At 38.9% G+C, this 18,821-nt stretch overlaps 2 protein-coding genes across 10 annotated transcripts in view; one reads left to right on the top strand and one right to left on the bottom strand.

Moving 5' to 3' along the window:
- Positions 1-12,863, bottom strand: part of LOC311081621 (uncharacterized protein) — a 37,083-nt gene extending 24,220 nt beyond the window's left edge. For 7 of the 8 annotated variants that reach the window (XR_014605952.1, XR_014605953.1, XR_014605954.1 and 4 more), the window contains exon 1: positions 12,784-12,863. The gene's annotated coding sequence lies outside the window, so the exon portion shown is untranslated. The remainder of the gene's footprint in view (positions 1-12,783) is intronic. The other variant, XM_084112198.1, reaches the window with a different exon arrangement.
- Positions 1-18,821, top strand: part of LOC311081602 (protein NLRC3-like) — a 649,618-nt gene that overhangs the window by 285,305 nt on the left and 345,492 nt on the right. The gene's annotated exons all lie outside the window — the stretch shown is intronic.

Genomic DNA, 18,821 nt, shown 5'->3' with positions numbered 1-18,821 from the left:
CTACCAGTGAATGTGCAATAACTGTTTATCTGCCGTCATCGGTGCCCCTGCTTGCTTACTAGCCTGCACGTTCATGGCAGGCTCCGTTGTGGGGGGAGGAGCTGTGGAGGGAGGGCTGTAATGCAGCAGAGAGCAAGGGGGAGTGACCTGTAAGTTGTGCTTGTTAAAATTTTCAGGCTAAGTCAACGTTTTCTAAAAGCTCCCTACTGCAGCTTTAACTCATGGGAACGTGATAATATGCGAGATGTAAACAAGTTCAAATGTTGAGGGAACGATATATTTAAATGTTAAATGTGTAAACAACCTGTGTGACCATAGCAACCTGGAATTATCATAAACGGATAGGCCTATATTAATATTTATTTTTAATTAAGGATGACAAAGTAAGGGTGGAATTAAGAAATTATTAAATTAACCTATATTATAGCCTTTTGTATTGCGTGTGATTTTGACCATGGCAGCATTAGAATGAAGTTTGTTATTATCAATAAATGATAAAAGAATATGTAACAACACAAAATATTATAGGCCTACATGAATGCACTTATCCATCCCATCTCACAGCATTTTAAATCCATTCACGATCGTGTCTTCATTTATTATTATTATTAGCTACTATTATTATGCATATTGTCATTTATCATTCTTGCGTAGAAACGGGCGTATATGTTGGCGTAAGATTATGCTTACACTCCTCTCACCACCTGATTTATGAAGCTGTGCGTACCTTTGAAATCCAGGTGTACGCAATACCTGCGCTTGATAAATGGCGCGGCTGAAAACGATCGTCATTAGAATAACACGCCCCTATACAGTATTCAAGTCTCCGCTTCCCCCACGCCCTCATTTTACGCCATGGACACACGGACACACGGAAGACGGCAAAGAAGAGAAACTTCTCCGACGTGGAGATCGAGACCATCACCAGGGAAGTGGAAAGAAACAAAATTGATTTCTCGATTTTTATTATTAATGACGCTTATGGTTATTTAGAAGAAGAATGTCATTATTATTATTTGTATTATTATTATTATTATTATTATTTAAAAGAAGAATGTCATTTTTATTATTTTGTTAGTCTGAATTATTTTTTGGTCATTGAAAGCCTTTCATTAGGCCGGTGACACACGTGAGCGTGGCGTTTCTGTTGCGTGTCAGCTGCGTGGCGTTTTCTATGTCTTTGCACACCAGAAACATGTCACCTATAGCAGCAGCAGACACATGATAAGCCTCATTGGTGATATATTTGACATATGGGGAGAGAGTTGTGGAAGGCCTATACTTCATGTTAAACATAAATATAGCAGCAAAGACAACGTCGGCAGTACTGACACAAAATAGGCTACAGAATATTTCGATATTATTTTTTTTTATTACATTTATATCTGCATTTATGTAAAAACCTAGAGACTTTCAAACATCAAAATGTTATTTATTAATATGTATTCGTGTCAAAATGACATATAAACATCTTTTCCTATTCTATTTTGCCTGTAAACGCTTCCAACACGATTGCGTGTCGCGTGAAAAATAGGCGTCGGTTCTATTTCTAGCATGCACGCGTTTTCCGCGCGGCTCAAGCCACGCCTGAGACGCGCGTTACGCAGGCAGTGTGCAAGCTCTAACCTGTTAACATGGGAGCCGAAATAAAAACGGACACGCCACGCAGCTGAGACACTTATGCCACACATCCAGTGTGTCACCGGCCTTACTGAACCCAGTCCGTGCGCACCTGCCGGCCCTAACCCTGAAACGTCAGGTAAAGCGCACAGGCTCGCAACTGAAGGAATACATATGCCTACAATTCAAATGCTTTGGTAAAGTCACACAAATTAAACATTTAAGTCCATGTTGCACAAAAATAAACACTGAAGTTTATAATTACTATGTTTTTTTTTACAGTGGGTCATAATATATCATATCTTTTAGTTTGTCAGTGCATTTTGTGGTGTTAGGAATTGTTTTTCTGCGCATTTCCGCTCTAACTCAAAACGTGCGTACATGTACACCACCTCCTGAGCTGCCGTAGGATTTGAGCGTGCCGTACGCCAACGTCCATATTGATAAATCTCAAAGTCACCGTGGTTTTGGGTGTACGCTGGAAATTTGGTGTACGCACTTTTGATAAATGAGGGCCATTGAATCTAAATAAAATGAAATATATGTTCACCACTGACCGTGTGTGCTGCCTTATCAGACAGGAGTGTCACTACGCTATCAGATGCACGCACACTAGAATTGACAGATGATAGCTGGATTATAATGGAGGAGTTCTTACCCGTGTTGCACTCGCTAAAATGTGCCACCACTGCCTTGTGTGGGGAATATGATGTGTCCATCTCCATGGTGTACCCGGTGACCGTAACAGCGTTAGAGGCGCTGTGCAGGCCGAAGTCAGAGACCTCCTGTCCAGCACTGATGACGCTGGAGACACGGAAGGCGCAGAGGAATCGGGAGAAAGGCTTACTGAACCACCGGCGGCTAAAATCCACGAAATGACACCCTCTCTGCTGCAGCGATTCCACCAATGAACGCTAACCCCATGACATGGTGGAAGGCCAACGAGAAGAAACATCCCCGCCTAGCAAAGTTAGCAATCTCCTACTTGAGTGTCTCTGCGACTTCTGTGCCATCCAAGCGGGTGTTCTCCGCATCTGGACTAATTGTTAATAGGTTGCGCTCACGTCTCCTCACAGAACATGTTGACATGCTCATTTTTTTTAACAAGAATATGACATTATTCAGAGACAGAGCGTTAGGCTATGAATAGTTACACTGATTGAAACTAATTTGTTTCGAAATTTGTTTAAAAAGTAGGCAGTTAAAGTTGTTTAAGGCAGGTTCGCATAAAATCATTATGACATGCATTTTTGATCTAACGAGCATCTGGTTTGGCGATGCAGAAACGGACTGTCGTGCTTATTTTTTTATTATTTTTTTTATTAGCCTACCATAGGCCTACTATGTAAAGAAAAAAAGAGAGAGCATGTTACTTGTTCAATTAATAAACAGTTTGTTTGATGACAAATCGCTAAAGATGAAATTGGCCTCCCTTTCTGTCATTGGTCCGTGTAAAAATGAATATTGACGCATTTTCTGATTTTTGTTTATGACTTTTTGCCCCTTTATTGGACATTTAAAATATTCACAAATTAATATGGAAAAAATGTTGATTTTACTGATTTTCTAAGGCCAAATTAGAAAATGATATTTTTCCCACAGTGCTGCATGAGAAGAGCCATGTCTCAGGAACCATACAGAGAGGTGATTTATAGGCTCATGATAATAAATGTGTCTGAAAAAATAACGGGGCATTTTATTTGTTTATTAATAAAGTAGTATTTTCTAAATCAGTGTCGGCTGCAAACATATCTCCATCTCCACTGTAAAGCGGATGCGCCTTTAGAAAGAAATGTACCTTTCATACAGATTACATAATCAGACGGTATTTGTTTAAGGGTCAATGACGTGACGGGTCATTTTTTTGTCCAAAGGCCTTAATAATAATAATAAAAAAACAAATATATAACATCCAAAGTATGTAAGGTAGTACAACTTGATCTCTTTTACTGAATCCAAAAGGTTTTAATTATATTTTCCTACATATAAAGGTATTTTAGATTTTGAGTGTGAAAAGGTCATTCGGTTTAACCGTCTGAAGGCCAATACAGCAATTTCATTTGTGATTAAAATATCTTAAAATTTAATAATTTTATATATTTTTTTATTCTGGCATGATTTTATAACATTATATATCAACATAGTGCAAAATGGTATTAAAATCATGTGTAGAAGTCGTTGCTTTGTTATGAGAAAGAATGTCCGGAAAAATGATTTTCATTGATGTCATTCAGAGTAACCAATATAAAGGGCTCAATTTTGGATCAAGTCATGTGGTCAATATTATGTAACAGGATGTGACATCATTCAGACACCTGCAAAGGACCGCATAGTTGTGAAGCAAAGTAAGTAACTCTCTCTTAACTATTAGAAAAATTCATGTTTTCACTTGCTCATACACATGTCCCCAAATATCAGGTCATTCGGTACAACCGCTATAAAACATGGATAATGTACCACCAGAGAACGTTAGAAACCACATAGCAACATCCTAGCAACCACCCAAAATACTTTAGCAACTGCATAGCAACAACCTAGCAACCACCCAAAATACTTTAGCAACTGCATAGCAACAACCTAGCAACCACCCTGAATACCCAAGCAACCACATAGTAACACCCTTGCAACCACTAAGAAACCTTAAAACTAAATTTCTGTTCTGTCTCTCTCAATCCAACTTTAAAGTTTGTCTTGTCGAACTTTATCTAGTTATTACTAGTTATTATTACTAGTATTATTATAATGCCTTATGTAGTAGTAACTGTTACAACATACAATCTGCTCTATTTTGCATTTAGTAACTGAAAATTTAATTGATTAACTGGAACACCTGCCTGTATTGTATTATATTATATTATTATTATTATTAGTAGTAGTAGTAGTAGTAGTAGTAGTAGTAGTAGTATAGGTATAGTTTTCTTTTTCTTTTTAGTTACCAAAGAAGAAAACTATGTGGCAAAAGAGAACACCTGCCAATTGCTGAACTTTGCCAAAAGGATAAAGAAAAAAGGAGGCGTATATTGATAAGGGCAAAACGAAGGCAGAGAGAGAAGCAAGAGATCATAATTAATATGCTGAACCTGACCCTGGAGTCTTTAAAGGACAAGTTCGGTATTTTACACTTAAAGCCCTGTTTTCAGATTGTTTCTGATGAAATAGAACGGTTAAGATTCAAATTTGGACACATGCTGCTGGCCCGAGAATTTTAGGTTTCTTTCGCTTTCCCCCCCACCTCCACAATGGCTGCATAGATGCACTGGAACAATCCTTCCTAAAACGCATTAAACTTTCGTTTACAAAGACCTGAAACTCACCGAGTGGTCAGGGGTGTTCACTGATATGCTCACACAAAAGTCGCTGCAAAAGATGCTTTCCAACAGGTGTTTTACCATTCGTTGTAAAACTGTGGACCTATTTTTCCAAACGCCTCACACCCGTACATTCTTCCATTGAGAGCTTGAATAATAGACACTTCAGCCCAGTTTCCGGCGGCGGAGTAATACCGTACCTCACAGCACACCCAATACAAGTCAATGGAGTTGGACAAAAACTACGATAAAACCTGTTGGAAAGCATCTTTTGCAACGATTTCTGTGAGAGCATATCAGTGAACACCCCTGACCACTCGGTGAGCTTCACGTCTTTGTAAATGAAAGTTTAATGCGTTTTAGGAAGGATTGTTCCAGTGCACCTATGCAGCCATTGCGGAGGTGGGGGGGTGCTACTACAGAAACCGAAAATTCTCGGGCCAGCAGCATGTGTCCAAATTTCAATCTTAACCATTCTATTTCATCAGAAACGATCTGAAAACAGAGCTTTAAGTGTAAAATACCGAACTTGTCCTTTAAATGCGTCACCTGAAATCCCAATGGATGAGGTACAACAGGAACCACCTTTGGCATCAGAGCCCGCCCCTGAACCTTTACCTCCAGAGGTCTCATTTACAAAGGGGGGACCGCCACTAGCTACCTCAACTCCACAGAGGGATCCACTCCCTCCCACCTGATCTGGGCATTCACTTGCAAATGATTGCAAGCGATTGAAACAAAAAAATGAGCAATTAAAAAAGCAGACAGTAAGACTAAAGCAACAACTGGCAAAGGCAAAAAAGCAATGTGACCGAATCAGAAAGGTTTCAGCAAGAAAGAAAACTCCCCATGCTAAGAAATTCAACACCAGGGCTGCAAAAAAATTTGCTTTCAAAGAAAAGCCAATGTGAAGGCATTTCTCTGCTGGGATGAGAACAGCAGACTGTTACCTGGCAAGAAGGATACAGTTACAAAGAAAAAGCAAAAAAGACAACGACGTGTGCTAACAAAACCACTGGTTGAGCTACATGCTGAATACCAAGAGATTGGACACATGCCTCTGTCTTACAGACATTTTGCAAGATACTGCCCTTTTTGGGTAACAGTGGCAAAACCCAGGGACCGCAACACGTGTGCGTGCATTGCCCATGAACATATGAGGCTTCTCAAAGAAAAAATTAATCAGAAGAAGATGCTCGAGCTCCTGTCTGCGATAGTGTGTGACCTCAAGAACAAAAAATGTATGTACAGAGTATGTCCTCACTGCTGCTATAATGAAGTTGAAAAACCTGAGGCAGAGGAAGTGATACTGACCTATGAGCAGTGGAAGAAGGAAGCTGTGTCTGTGGATGGAAAAACATTGACACACTTTGTAAAAGTGACAAAGACGTGCTCAATGCAAGATCTTAAAACCTTGTTCACATTGCATAAACTAGCCAGGCACCAGTTTAACTGGATACACCAGGTTGAGGCATGTAGAGCACTGAAGGAAAGTTTAATGGAGGATGAAGTGGCCATTCACATAGACTTTTCTGAAAATTTTAACTGCAAGCTGAACACCGGGGTGCAGGCTTTCCACTTTGGCGGTAGTAGGCAGCAGGCCACCATCCACACCAGTGTGGTATACACAGCGCAGGGAAGCTAGGCCTATGCCATTCTCTCCGATTCCCTCCGACACGACGAGAGAGCAGTATGGGCCCACTTGGAGCCAGTTTTAAAAGATGTAAGAGAGCTAAACACTACCATTGCTAAAGTACATGTTATAAGCGATGGTCCGGTCACACAATACCGGAACAAGAAAAACTTCTACCTCACCAGCACAATCCCGTTCCTTAAGGGGTTCACTCGAGTGACATGGAACTTTTCTGAAAAGGCTCATGGCAAGGGGGCCCCAGATGGTGTTGGTGGGGCCAAAAGAGCTTTTCAATGTGCTCAATGCCAGTGACTCAAAGGTCAAATTCTTTTGGATTGAGGACAGTGGCAAGTACGATGAGGCATTACCCTTTTATCTCCCCGCCGTTAAAGGTACAATGAAATTGCACCAAATAACCTCCAGAGAAGCTGGGAAAATACATCATGGTGAAGTTTCCTGCTTTTGCAGCAGACCCCTCCTCCTGTGCATGTGTTATAGCCCTCAAGAAGTTGATTTCAAAAATGCCCCAGGAAAGAAAAGACGGGCCTTAGCCGCAGACCAGCAAAAGGAATACCTTGATAAACTGAGGGGAAAGTTTGTCATTGTTTCTTATGATGACCATCCCTTTGTTGGCCAGGTCCTTAAGGTGATTGAAGATGAGCTTGAGGTCAACTGCATGCAGCAGTCAGGGGAGAAAAATGTCTTCATCTGGCCAGCCAAACCTGACAAAATCTTCTACTTCAAAGAAGACTTGCATGCAACAATTAGTGAGCCAGAACCTCTAAATGCACGGCCCTCTAGATTATGCTCCAGAGACTGGATGGCTTTCATGAATGCATAGTAGCTTTTAGTTGTAGCACTTGGTCCAAGAACCATTAAATGGTTCAATGTTTTAATGACTTTAACCCTCTATGGTACGGTGTTGCCTCCAGGCAACATAGTCTATTTTAGCTTTTTTATAATAAAAACGTAATAAAATTTAATTGGTAAATGCTCTCTAAGGGGAGGGGAACTCAAATACTAACCGATGAAAATGCAAAAGAGTGGCCACATGACCCAACAGGGGTCCATTTTGGTCCCTCTTTCAGCACACGTGCACATGTCACATGGCTCCATATTTTCTCCACTGAAAAGGGCATTTTTCACTAATTTCTGTCCAGATAATCAGTTACAAAAAATCAGAGTCACCTTCATTGGTAAGTAAAGAAGTATTTTCAAAAACTTTACATGATTATATATCATCAAATGTTTCATAGGAAATTACATAAAACTGCATGTTGCCTCAAGGCAACATTGTACAATAATGGAATCACATAAGGCCATACCAGGCATACTAGGTTTGAATACTTGAAAGTATATTTTATTTGTAAGGAAAGAAGTGTGAATTATCTAAATGTATTTGCATTTTTCAAACTGAAAACTCAGCATGGTTCGACAGGACATTTGACCACTATAGTGGGAATTCGGACAAATAGTGGGTTCGTGGACGAGGGCGTGGCTTGTGAGTGGTCAGCGGGGGCCGACTGGTCATTTGGCCACTATAGTGGGTAATCGGACAATAGTGGGTTTGTGGGACGGGGGCATGGCTTGGGACCGGTCAGGGGGGTCAACGGGACATTTGGCCACTATAGTGGGCAATCGGACAAATAGTTGGTTCATGGGATGGGGGCGTGGGGCTTGGGACCGGTCAGGGGGGTCAACGGGACATTTGGCCACTATAGTGGGTAATCGGACAAATAGTTGTTTCATGGGACGGGGGCGTGGCTTGTAAGTGGTCAGCGGGGGCCGAGGGGACATTTGGCCACTATAGTGGGTAATCGGACAAATAGTGGGTCCGTGGGACAGGGGCGTGGCTTGTGATTGGTCAGCGGGGGTCGACGGGACATTTGGCCACTATAGTGGGCAATCGGACAAATAGTGGGTTAATGGGACAGGGGCGAGTGGCGCCAAACTGAGGATGAAGGCGGCGCTACTTCTGGGGGTCTCGGATAATCGGGGGGCTCCCGTCAGGCCCCCCATGACCCCACGCGGGTCATTAGGTCGGCCAGGGAGGTCTTCCACATGTTTGATCTTGCTGTTGTTGAGGCCTGGCTCCTCTACCGGAGAGACAGCAGAGTTAGGATGAGGTTATGGTGATTGTTGATGTTTTACCTTGAAACAACACCGATTGTAATGTTTTGATATGATAACTTGATGATATGATGGTTTGTAGTACTTGCGTTCTATGATGGTACAATGTTGCCTGAGGGCAACAGCTGGATAATAAATGTTACTTTTTATTAAATATGAAATGTGTAATTCGTTAAAAACTTGATAAATATGTTTGTTCAAGTGTTTAGTTAAAGAAATTGATGTTTTCAATAAATATATACATTTTTTCTTCATGAAAATGTCAAATGTTTAAATTTGTCCATTGTGGTACAATGTTGCCTTGAGGCAACAAACTTTTAATTAATAAATACATTTAAAAAAGAATGATAATGTTTATTGATATTGTTATAGTGTCCATTTTTAAGCAGGAAAAACAAACATTTTTTTCCTCACTGATATCATATTGCGTACCATAGCGGGTTAATAATATAATTAATAATACGAGTTGTATGTAATGTTTGTTCCAATAACAATGAGATGTCTTCATGTTTGACGTTATTTTTGATGAATTTATAGCCTAGCAGCTCATTGTTTAACAATTTAAACACTTGTTCTAAGACCAATTAAATGCTTCAATGTTTTAATTAATATAATTTGCGATACGAGTTATATGTTCATTCCAATATCAAAATGTTTTAATGTTTGAAGTACTTTTTACATTAAAAGCCTATTATATTAACAATAAAATGTGCTTTTGAAGCTATTTGTGTCTGTTTATTGTCTTAAATATTCATAATGTCAAGGGCAGCAGACATGGTCATTTGGTATTACCGGCCTTGGTCATTCGGTAAAACCGATATAGTAACTATTTAAATGTAATAATATTGTTTTTAATAACTAAAGGAACTACAATAATACAAATATAAAGCAGATAAGGCTTTTTTTTTTTTTTACATTTCCCCTTTTCTCCTTTCCCTGTGCAATGTTTTACTTGAATATGTTGGAGTGTTTAGAGTAGTCCAATAAATGATTACATTTATGAGATCAGTGATAATTTTATTTAATATTTCTTCTGTGGTACACACTATATACTATCTCAACATCAATGTCAAATCAGGTTTTTTCATGAATAATTATCTGCAAATTAATAATTTTAGATATATTCATGGTTAAACCGAATGACTTTTTTGGTGACAAATTTTGTCCATCTTGTAAAAAATGACAAAAACAGTGTTAATTGATTGTACAAAGCACAAAATCTTATTGTTAACACCTAGGTAAACTAAAAAAATGGTTTAAAATATAGTTATATCTGCATTTCTATTTTACACTTTTAAAAACCTTATTCGTCAATGACCCTTAAAAGTGGGCATTTCAAGCTTTATATAGGTATAGTCTATATTTTGTTTCAGTTCATTATTGAGACGCGCTCCAGTTCACGGAGATCATGAAAGCGCGTCTGATTGTTTTATTTTATTTTACAAAAGCTCAACGTTTTCTTGTCATTGTGAGTTTACACTACACTAAAAGTAGTTGCGAATTATACATTATTCTTTTCTGTATGACCAGAAATGATAAGAGTATTTTAAGTTGTTTCCACTGTTGATAGGAAAATGCAAAGTTCGCTCCACACTCCGCACAAACCCTTGGATATGCGTGAAAATATTGTGCTTATTTGTTATAATCTTAGCCCTGTATTATTATTGTCTAACCTGTATTATGACTGACACTTGACGGATTGCTTTGTTCCTTTTTTGGATAAAAGCATCTTCTAAATATGTCTATGCAATAATAATAATGATAATTATTATTATTATTATTTGCGTTTACTATAAATTAGTTCACTTAAGACAGTAATATGTTTATCATAAAATTATTTATGAATGTTGTATTTTTATATAACCTAACCTTTTACAGTTTTGGAAATGTGTTTGTGTTATATTTCTTTATATGTGAAGTCTTTTTTTGCTTATTCTATTAAACTGAGCTTTTTCCTCCCAAAAAATGGACTTTAAAGATACAAGTAAATGTCATTTTTTAGAAAATTCAAGCAATTATCCATTTAAAAAAAGTATGTTTAAAGTTTAAACACAAATTCAAAACAGAAAATTATTCGGTCAGAAGTGACCGAAGACTCTCTGAGGGTTAAACACAATGCAATGCATCCCGCAGCTAAACAGGCAGCCTGAATCAGCCGGCACAGACGGGGGGAAGGGCCACAAATCCGTGAGTACAGTTTACAAACCCATGGGAACGGATTGCGAACAGTTTATGAATTTGTGGGTAATGTTACAGATTGCAAAAACTGAAGGCACGTTTTACAAATCTGAGAGTGCGGATCAGGATATTGTGGGTACGGTTTATTAATCCGTGTGCACGATTTGTTAAACCGATTGAGGGAACAGTTTTAATAATTCGTGAGTACGGTTTATAAACTGAGGGGACGGATTTTCACAGGTGACTTCCCGGGCTCCATATTATCTAAATGTTCCGGGTCAACGCAAATAAAATCCAGACATTAAATTTCGCATTTTTGTAAAACCAAAAAAAAAAAAAGTTGTATGTTGATTATTTCATTTTCAATTAAACAAGCATTGTATATAAGGAACATAAGTTTGTTTGTGAATATTGTTTCACCAGTCTAAAAACGAATAAAGAAGAAAGCATGTTTTTCGTTTTTCAATTACGAGTTAAAAAAAGGAAAAACGAATGGACGCAAAAGTCGCCAACACGGACCGTCATTGTGAGAATTTTTTATTTTATTTTTTCATTTTTTTCCCTCCGATTTTCGAACGATATTCGACTTTTGCTCCTCAATTGTTGAATGGCATTTTTGGCAGAAATTCACATCCCTAATATATATATATATATATATATATATATATATATATATATATATATATATACGCAAATTAGGCTATAGGCCTAATCAAAATAAGCCTACATATCAGTGAATGGATTAAAAAGACTTTGGGATTATATGATTATGTTTTTTTGTAGCTTCGATATTCTTTTAACATTTAGCCCATTAATAATAATAACATTATTGTAACTTCATTAGAGTGCGGTCACGGTCACGAGGGGCTACAAATGAAAACAGACGCTTATTTGTCCTCACTATAGTCTACTGGTGTAGTCTATAGAAGTACAGTCATACTTCACAACTTTACTGGCATGATCGGGCATTTACTGTACAGACAAAATATATACTTTAAATAACATAATATACAGAAAGTTAATAAGGTAAAGAGATACAGGGAATTAAGAGGAAAACAAAGTATCTACAATGAATAAATGTAACCAATAATAACAATATAAAAATATATTACATAATAAAAAATAAACGACCAGTGAAATGGATTTATAAGACTGTTAGATTGGATAGATAAAAATGTTTTATAAGGCATATTCTTCTAACATTTATTGATAACAAACTTATCCACGACATATAATCACAATAAGTGACCACATTAAAACGAAGTGAAGCTAACATGTCCAGAACGCACCTCGAGGTGATCGGTTCTGCACAGACTTTGCTAATCTCAAACAAGCATATTAAGGGATAGTTCACCCAAAAATTAAAATTCTGTCATCATTTACTCAACCTCAAGTTGTTTCAAACCTGTATGAATTTCTTTTTTTCTGCTGAACACAAAAGAAGATATTTTGAAAAATGTCGGTAACCAAACAGTTGATGGACCCCATTGACTTCCATAGTATATATTTTTTTTCCCTACTATGGAAGTCAATGGGGTCCATCAACTGTTTGGTTACCGACATTTTTCAAAATATCTTCTTTTGTGTTCAGCAGAAAAAAGAAATTCATACAGGTTTGAAACAACTTGAGGGTGAGTAAATGATGGCAGAATTTTCATTTTTGGGTGAACTATCCCTTTAGTTCCCAGAGAGCAAACAGCTGATTCACAACATAGGGAGCGAAATGAGACGCATCTTTGTTATTAACTTTATTCGCGTGTGGATGCGCTTTACTCACAAAACACTGTGTTCATTACTGTTATAAGATGCATTACGATGTTAACTTCAAAAATAATTCACTTTCACAGTTCTCTTTATTATTGTCTGAACGTGTTGTATTAATTAAAACACTTTAAATTATTAAAAAACACAAACCTTTCTTCAGCAGAATCACAGATGCAGGAGCGCGGCGCAGGCTTATGACGTCATATTCCCACACCAAAATAAAAGTCCCGTTCACTCGAAATAGAAATTCACATACAGAAAACACATACAAAAATTATAAGATAAAGGATTGATTCAAATGATAAATCACAGATTCCCAAAGCTATCAATACCAATGAGATTTTTTTTTTCAAAAGCTGCAGGCTTATATCTAAATGTAATAAAAAAAAATCTAATAAAATTGGAGATATGGAATTTGTGCTGAAATGTGACTAAACATCTCTTAGGCTTTCACATTCACAAACAGTTTCTTGTATACTGAAAACTGATTTGCAAACATAATTGTACTCCTCATAATAGCACAATAATATGGAATAACAGATAAATCTGTCTTCTATAAGAAACATCTGGTCTGTCTTTGATCTTATTAATTTCAGCAGTAATGCTATTTGAGCAATGTTGTTTATAATAAAAAGGAATATAATTCACTGATTAAAGTCATACCTATACAGTTTATATTGGCAATAATATGACAGCATATTTTTGTTACTAGTTCAGTTGTAATTAGGCCTAATGATATTGAAAAAACAGATAATCTTTTCTTTTCATGTCCAATCGTAAATATATTTGTCGAGGAGGTTTTTGTAGAGGAAAATCATGTATTATTTGCAAATATTAAGGAGAATACAAATAATAATCATAAACTACATATTAATTCTTGCAGAATTCTTCATACATAAATCCAAATTTATCAAGACCCAACTCCTTTCGAAACTATGTGAACTGGAGGTCAATGTTATTTTCTTTAGATTTATGTAAACTAAGAATGAGGGAGTCACATGGCTCTGAGGAAGACGACTGGTTGATCGATTTGCTCCGACCACCCTTACACCAAAAGTTATAATACCCCTGTGAATTTAATTAAATCCAATCGAAACAGAAATCTCTGGCGATTCTGACCTGATTGCCAAGGCGGATACATCAGTGGGGGAAAAATTTAAATACAATGCATCTTGACATTTTGGTTGTGTGTGTGTGTTCATATATATAGGGAGAAAGAAGTAATATAAGATCTTGAAAGGATTTGTGTAAAACAGTATATTTAATGGCCTGTGCATTGAGGAAGCCTCACTGAATAATTCCAAACAACCACACAATGTATTGTAGCCAAAATTACAACACCAATCTAAATGTCTTGTAAAAAGGCTTTTCACTGGCTTATCTAAATTATATATACAACACTTAGTATAAACTATTTACCTAATATACGTAAGCTCAAGTTTAACAAACAGAGCTGATGGTGAACAATGTAGCAGTTTTTATTCTGTATCCTCATGGATGATTCAGCTCCTGCACACACTTGAGGATATTGTCCATTTTGTGTGCCATGTTAATAAGGACAGACAACACCTTTAGCCATCTGATAACTCTTTCCACATGTATGCAAACTTTGGCGATCCTCCTTGTGTCTGTAACATCCCCGTCAGAAACTGTCCACCATTATGGGTAAATGCTGGCATGATAAGATTTACCTCTCAAACAGCAAATCATGAATTGTGAAGCTCTGTCTCTGTCTCACTTCATCAATGGGCTGAAGATAGTCCTAGAACTTGGTCAGAAGATAGTCACTACATCTGCCCCCATAAGCAGAGGTCATGAAAATAATAAGTCCATATGGGGAGTATTGTTTGAATAATGGTGACTATACAACTCCCCTCTGGAGTCAAGATTGTGTGCTTTTTACAGAGTTGTCTCAAGGCAGTCTGCGCAGTAGTGAACGCTGGACCCGAGTCTGTGCAGTAGTGAACCCTGGACCTGAGTCTGCGCAGTAGTGGACACTGGACCGAGTCTGTGCAGTGGTGAACGCTGGACCCAAGTCTGTGCAGTGGTGAACACTGGACCGAGTCTGCGCAGTAGTGAACACTGGACCGAGTCTGTGCAGTGGTGAACGCTGGACCCGAGTCTGCTCAGTGGTGAACGCTGGACCCGAGTCTGCTCAGTAGTGAACGCTGGACCCGAGTCTGTGCAGTAGTGAACCCTGGACCTGAGTCTGCGCAGTAGTGAACACTGGACCGAGTCTGCGCAGTAGTGAACGCTGGACCGAGTCTGTTCAGTGGTGAACGCTGGACCGAGTCTGCGCAGTGGTGAACGCTGGAACCGAGTCTGCGCAGTAGTGAACACTGGACCGAGTCTGTTCAGTGGTGAACGCTGGACCGAGTCTGCGCAGTGGTGAACGCTGGAACCGAGTCTGCTCAGTAGTGAACACTGGACCCGAGTCTGTTCAGTAGTGAACGCTGGAACCGAATCTGTGCAGTGGTGAACGCTGGACCGAGTCTGCGCAGTGGTGAACGCTGGAACCGAGTCTGCTCAGTAGTGAACACTGGACCCGAGTCTGCTCAGTAGTGAACACTGGACCGAGTCTGCTCAGTAGTGAACGCTGGAACCGAATCTGTGCAGTGGTGAACGCTGGACCGAGTCTGCGCAGTGGTGAACGCTGGAACCGAGTCTGCTCAGTAGTGAACACTGGACCCGAGTCTGCTCAGTAGTGAACACTGGACCGAGTCTGCTCAGTAGTGAACGCTGGAACCGAATCTGTGCAGTAGTGAACACTAGACCCGAGTCTGCTCAGTAGTGAACGCTGGTGAAACGTTTTTTTTTTTACCCCAACCGCCTTATATCACTGCTGATATAATGATCCATCTTTTAACAAGATGACAAACTTAGTTATGTTAAGTGATGTTAAAGTATTGTTAAACTTAATGTTAATACACGTGTTAATAGTTAATAGTTAATGTTAATAGTTAAAACACGTTTTACTTTTTTTTTCTGTATTTGCACACCATTACTGAAAGTAATCAGTGGAAACACTGTTTTTTAAATTGTCTGTACTGAGGTCACAAATACATATTTATAGAAATGCGTATTTAAAGGTATATGTTCTGTATATAAAAGATGTTCATACAGTGAGGAAAATAAGTATTTGAACACCCTGCTATTTTGCAAGTTCTCCCACTTAGAAATCATGGAGGGGTCTGAAATTGTCATCGTAGGTGCATGTCCACTGTGAGAGACATAATCTACAAAAAAAAAAATCCAGAAATCACAATGTCTGATTTTTTTACTATTTATTTGTATGATACAGCTGCAAATAAGTATTTGAACACCTGAGAAAATCAATGTCAATATTTGGTACAGTAGCCTTTGTTTGCAATTACAGAGGTCAAACGTTTCCTGTAGTTTTTCAGCAGGTTTGCACACACTGCAGGAGGGATTTTGGCCCACTCCTCCACACAGAACTTCTCTAGATCAGTCAGGTTTCTGGGCTGTCGCTGAGAAACACGGAGTTTGAGCTCCCTCCAAAGATTCTCTATTGGGTTTAGGTCTGGAGACTGGCTAGGCCACGCCAGAACCTTGATATGCTTCTTACAGAGCCACTCCTTGGTTATCCTGGCTGTGTGCTTCGGGTCATTGTCATGTTGGAAGACCCAGCCTCGACCCATCTTCAATGCTCTAACTGAGGGAAGGAGGTTGTTCCCCAAAATCTCGCAATACATGGCCCCGGTCATCCTCTCCTTAATACAGTGCAGTCGCCCTGTCCCATGTGCAGAAAAACACCCCCAAAGCATGATGCTACCACCCCCATGCTTCACAGTAGGGATGGTGTTCTTGGGATGGTACTCATCATTCTTCTTCCTCCAAACACGTTTAGTGGAATTATGACCAAAAAGTTCTATTTTGGTCTCATCTGACCACATGACTTTCTCCCATGACTCCTCTGGATCATCCAAATGGTCATTGGCAAACTTAAGACGGGCCTTGACATGTGCTGGTTTAAGCAGGAGAACCTTCCGTGCCATGCATGATTTCAAACCATGACGTCTTAGTGTATTACCAACAGTAACCTTGGAAACGGTGGTCCCAGCTCTTTTCAGGTCATTGACCAGCTCCTCCCGTGTAGTTCTGGGCTGATTTCTCACCTTTCTTAGGATCATTGAGACCCCACGAGGTGAGATCTTGCATGGAGCCCCAGTCCGAGGGAGATTGACAGTCATGTTTAGCTTCTTCCATTTTCTAATGATTGCTCCAACAGTGGACCTTTTTTTCACCAAGCTGCTTGGCAATTTCCCCGTAGCCCTTTCCAGCCTTGTGGAGGTGTACAATTTTGTCTCTAGTGTCTTTGGACAGCTCTTTGGTCTTGGCCATGTTAGTAGTTGGATTCTTACTGATTGTATGGGGTGGACAGGTGTCTTTATGCAGCTAACAACCTCAAACAGGTGCATCTAATTTAGGATAATAAATGGAGTGGAGGTGGACATTTTAAAGGCAGACTAACAGGTCTTTGAGGGTCAGAATTCTAGCTGATAGACAGGTGTTCAAATACTTATTTGCAACTGTATCTTACAAATAAATAGTTAAAAAATCATATATTGTGATTTCTGGATTTTTTTTATTTTATTATGTCTCTCATAGTGGACATGCACCTACGATGACAATTTCAGACCCCTCCATGATTTCCAAGTGGGAGAACTTGCAAAATAGCAGGGTGTTCAAATACTTATTTTCCTCACTGTATATCAAGGAATGTGTTTGTAATCTTGCAAAGCAGAACTTAATTATTTTTTGCCTTTTCTTTAGAAGAAGTCTTTCTGGCAGCGTGCCTCCTGAGTGGTCTTCAAAGCACAGGTCTTGATACACTGGTAAGGACTTTTCCTTTAAAGAAGTCATAATAGATCAGTGTGTGACAGTGTTCACTACGCTGCACTTTTATTTAGAAGAAGTCTTTCTGGCAGCGTGCCTCCTGAGTGGTCTTCAAAGCACAGGTCTTGATACACTGGTAAGGACTTTTCCTTTAAAGAAGTCATAATAGATCAGTGTGTGACAGTGTTCACTACGCTGCACTTTTATTTTGTTGAGAGACTAAATCCATGTAAAATATATAATAATTTCTTCAAATAATTTCTTGCAGATGCAGTGGAACTGCAAACAAAAGAGGGTAGTTCTTAAAACATTATCGTCTTAAACATGGAGCCTTCACTCGGCAACAGCCAATACCATGTCTTCATATGGATTGCTTGTGCACTTTCAAATCTTTTAACGCACTGAAAGTGCACTTATCTGTTTGGCACTCTCAATCAGACAGACAAGCAAGTGAACCCAAAGTTGTGTTTCACTGCCAGTTATGCGATTTTGAGTTTTTTTACACATTTACGCAGCTATTTAAAACTTAAAGCGTTTTATGCCCATATGAAGGCTGTCAGTTTCAGAGTAATGCTTATTCAACGTTTAATGCACACAAAAGCAGAGTACGCAGTGGGAGTGCTACAACCCAATTTAAAGTCCAGATCAACTGACTGAAGTGGTGGAAGAAGAGGTGCCTTTACAGGATGACACTGAGTATGAAGAATCTGTAGATGACTTGCAAGACTTAGAAATTCAGCTGAAACGTAACCTGGCTTCATTATTTTTGAAAATGCAAGCAATCCTGCACATATCTGAAAGCGCTGCACAAGAAGTAATCCAGCAGATTAATCAGATCCATCTGCTTTCATAGCCGTTACTACAAAATGCTGTACAGAAACACTCATTCAGAGACGGCTCTCATTTCAAAGAAAATGTTTGTTTTTTTTTAATGTGGAAGAATATAGGACTGCCCTTGGGCTATACATTGATGATTTTGAAGTTGCTAATCCAATTGGAACCTCCAAGAAAAAACACAAACTATGTGCCATATATTGGGTACTTGCTAGTCTTGATTCCAAGTATCGGTCAGCTCTTCACTCTATCCAACTTGCACTTTTGTGCAAGGTTAACACTGTAAAAGAGCATGGCTATCATGAAGTTCTTCGTCCTCTCATTCAGGACATTGCAACTCTTGAGAAAAATGGTGTGTATGTTGAACGATTAGCAGAAAGTGTTAATGGAGGGTATAGTACCAGCTGAATTGTCGCTGTGCCTTAAGGATTTGATTGCCAAAAAATATATTTCTTTGGAGTCTTTGAACAGGGCTATTAGGCAGTTCCCTTACACAT

The sequence above is a fragment of the Abramis brama genome (assembly GCF_963993115.1).
Source record: "Abramis brama genome assembly, chromosome: 4".
Classification (NCBI taxonomy): Eukaryota; Metazoa; Chordata; class Actinopteri; order Cypriniformes; family Leuciscidae; genus Abramis; species Abramis brama.
Note: the sequence above shows the minus strand (reverse complement) of the source record. Positions and strands in the feature narration are given on the sequence as shown.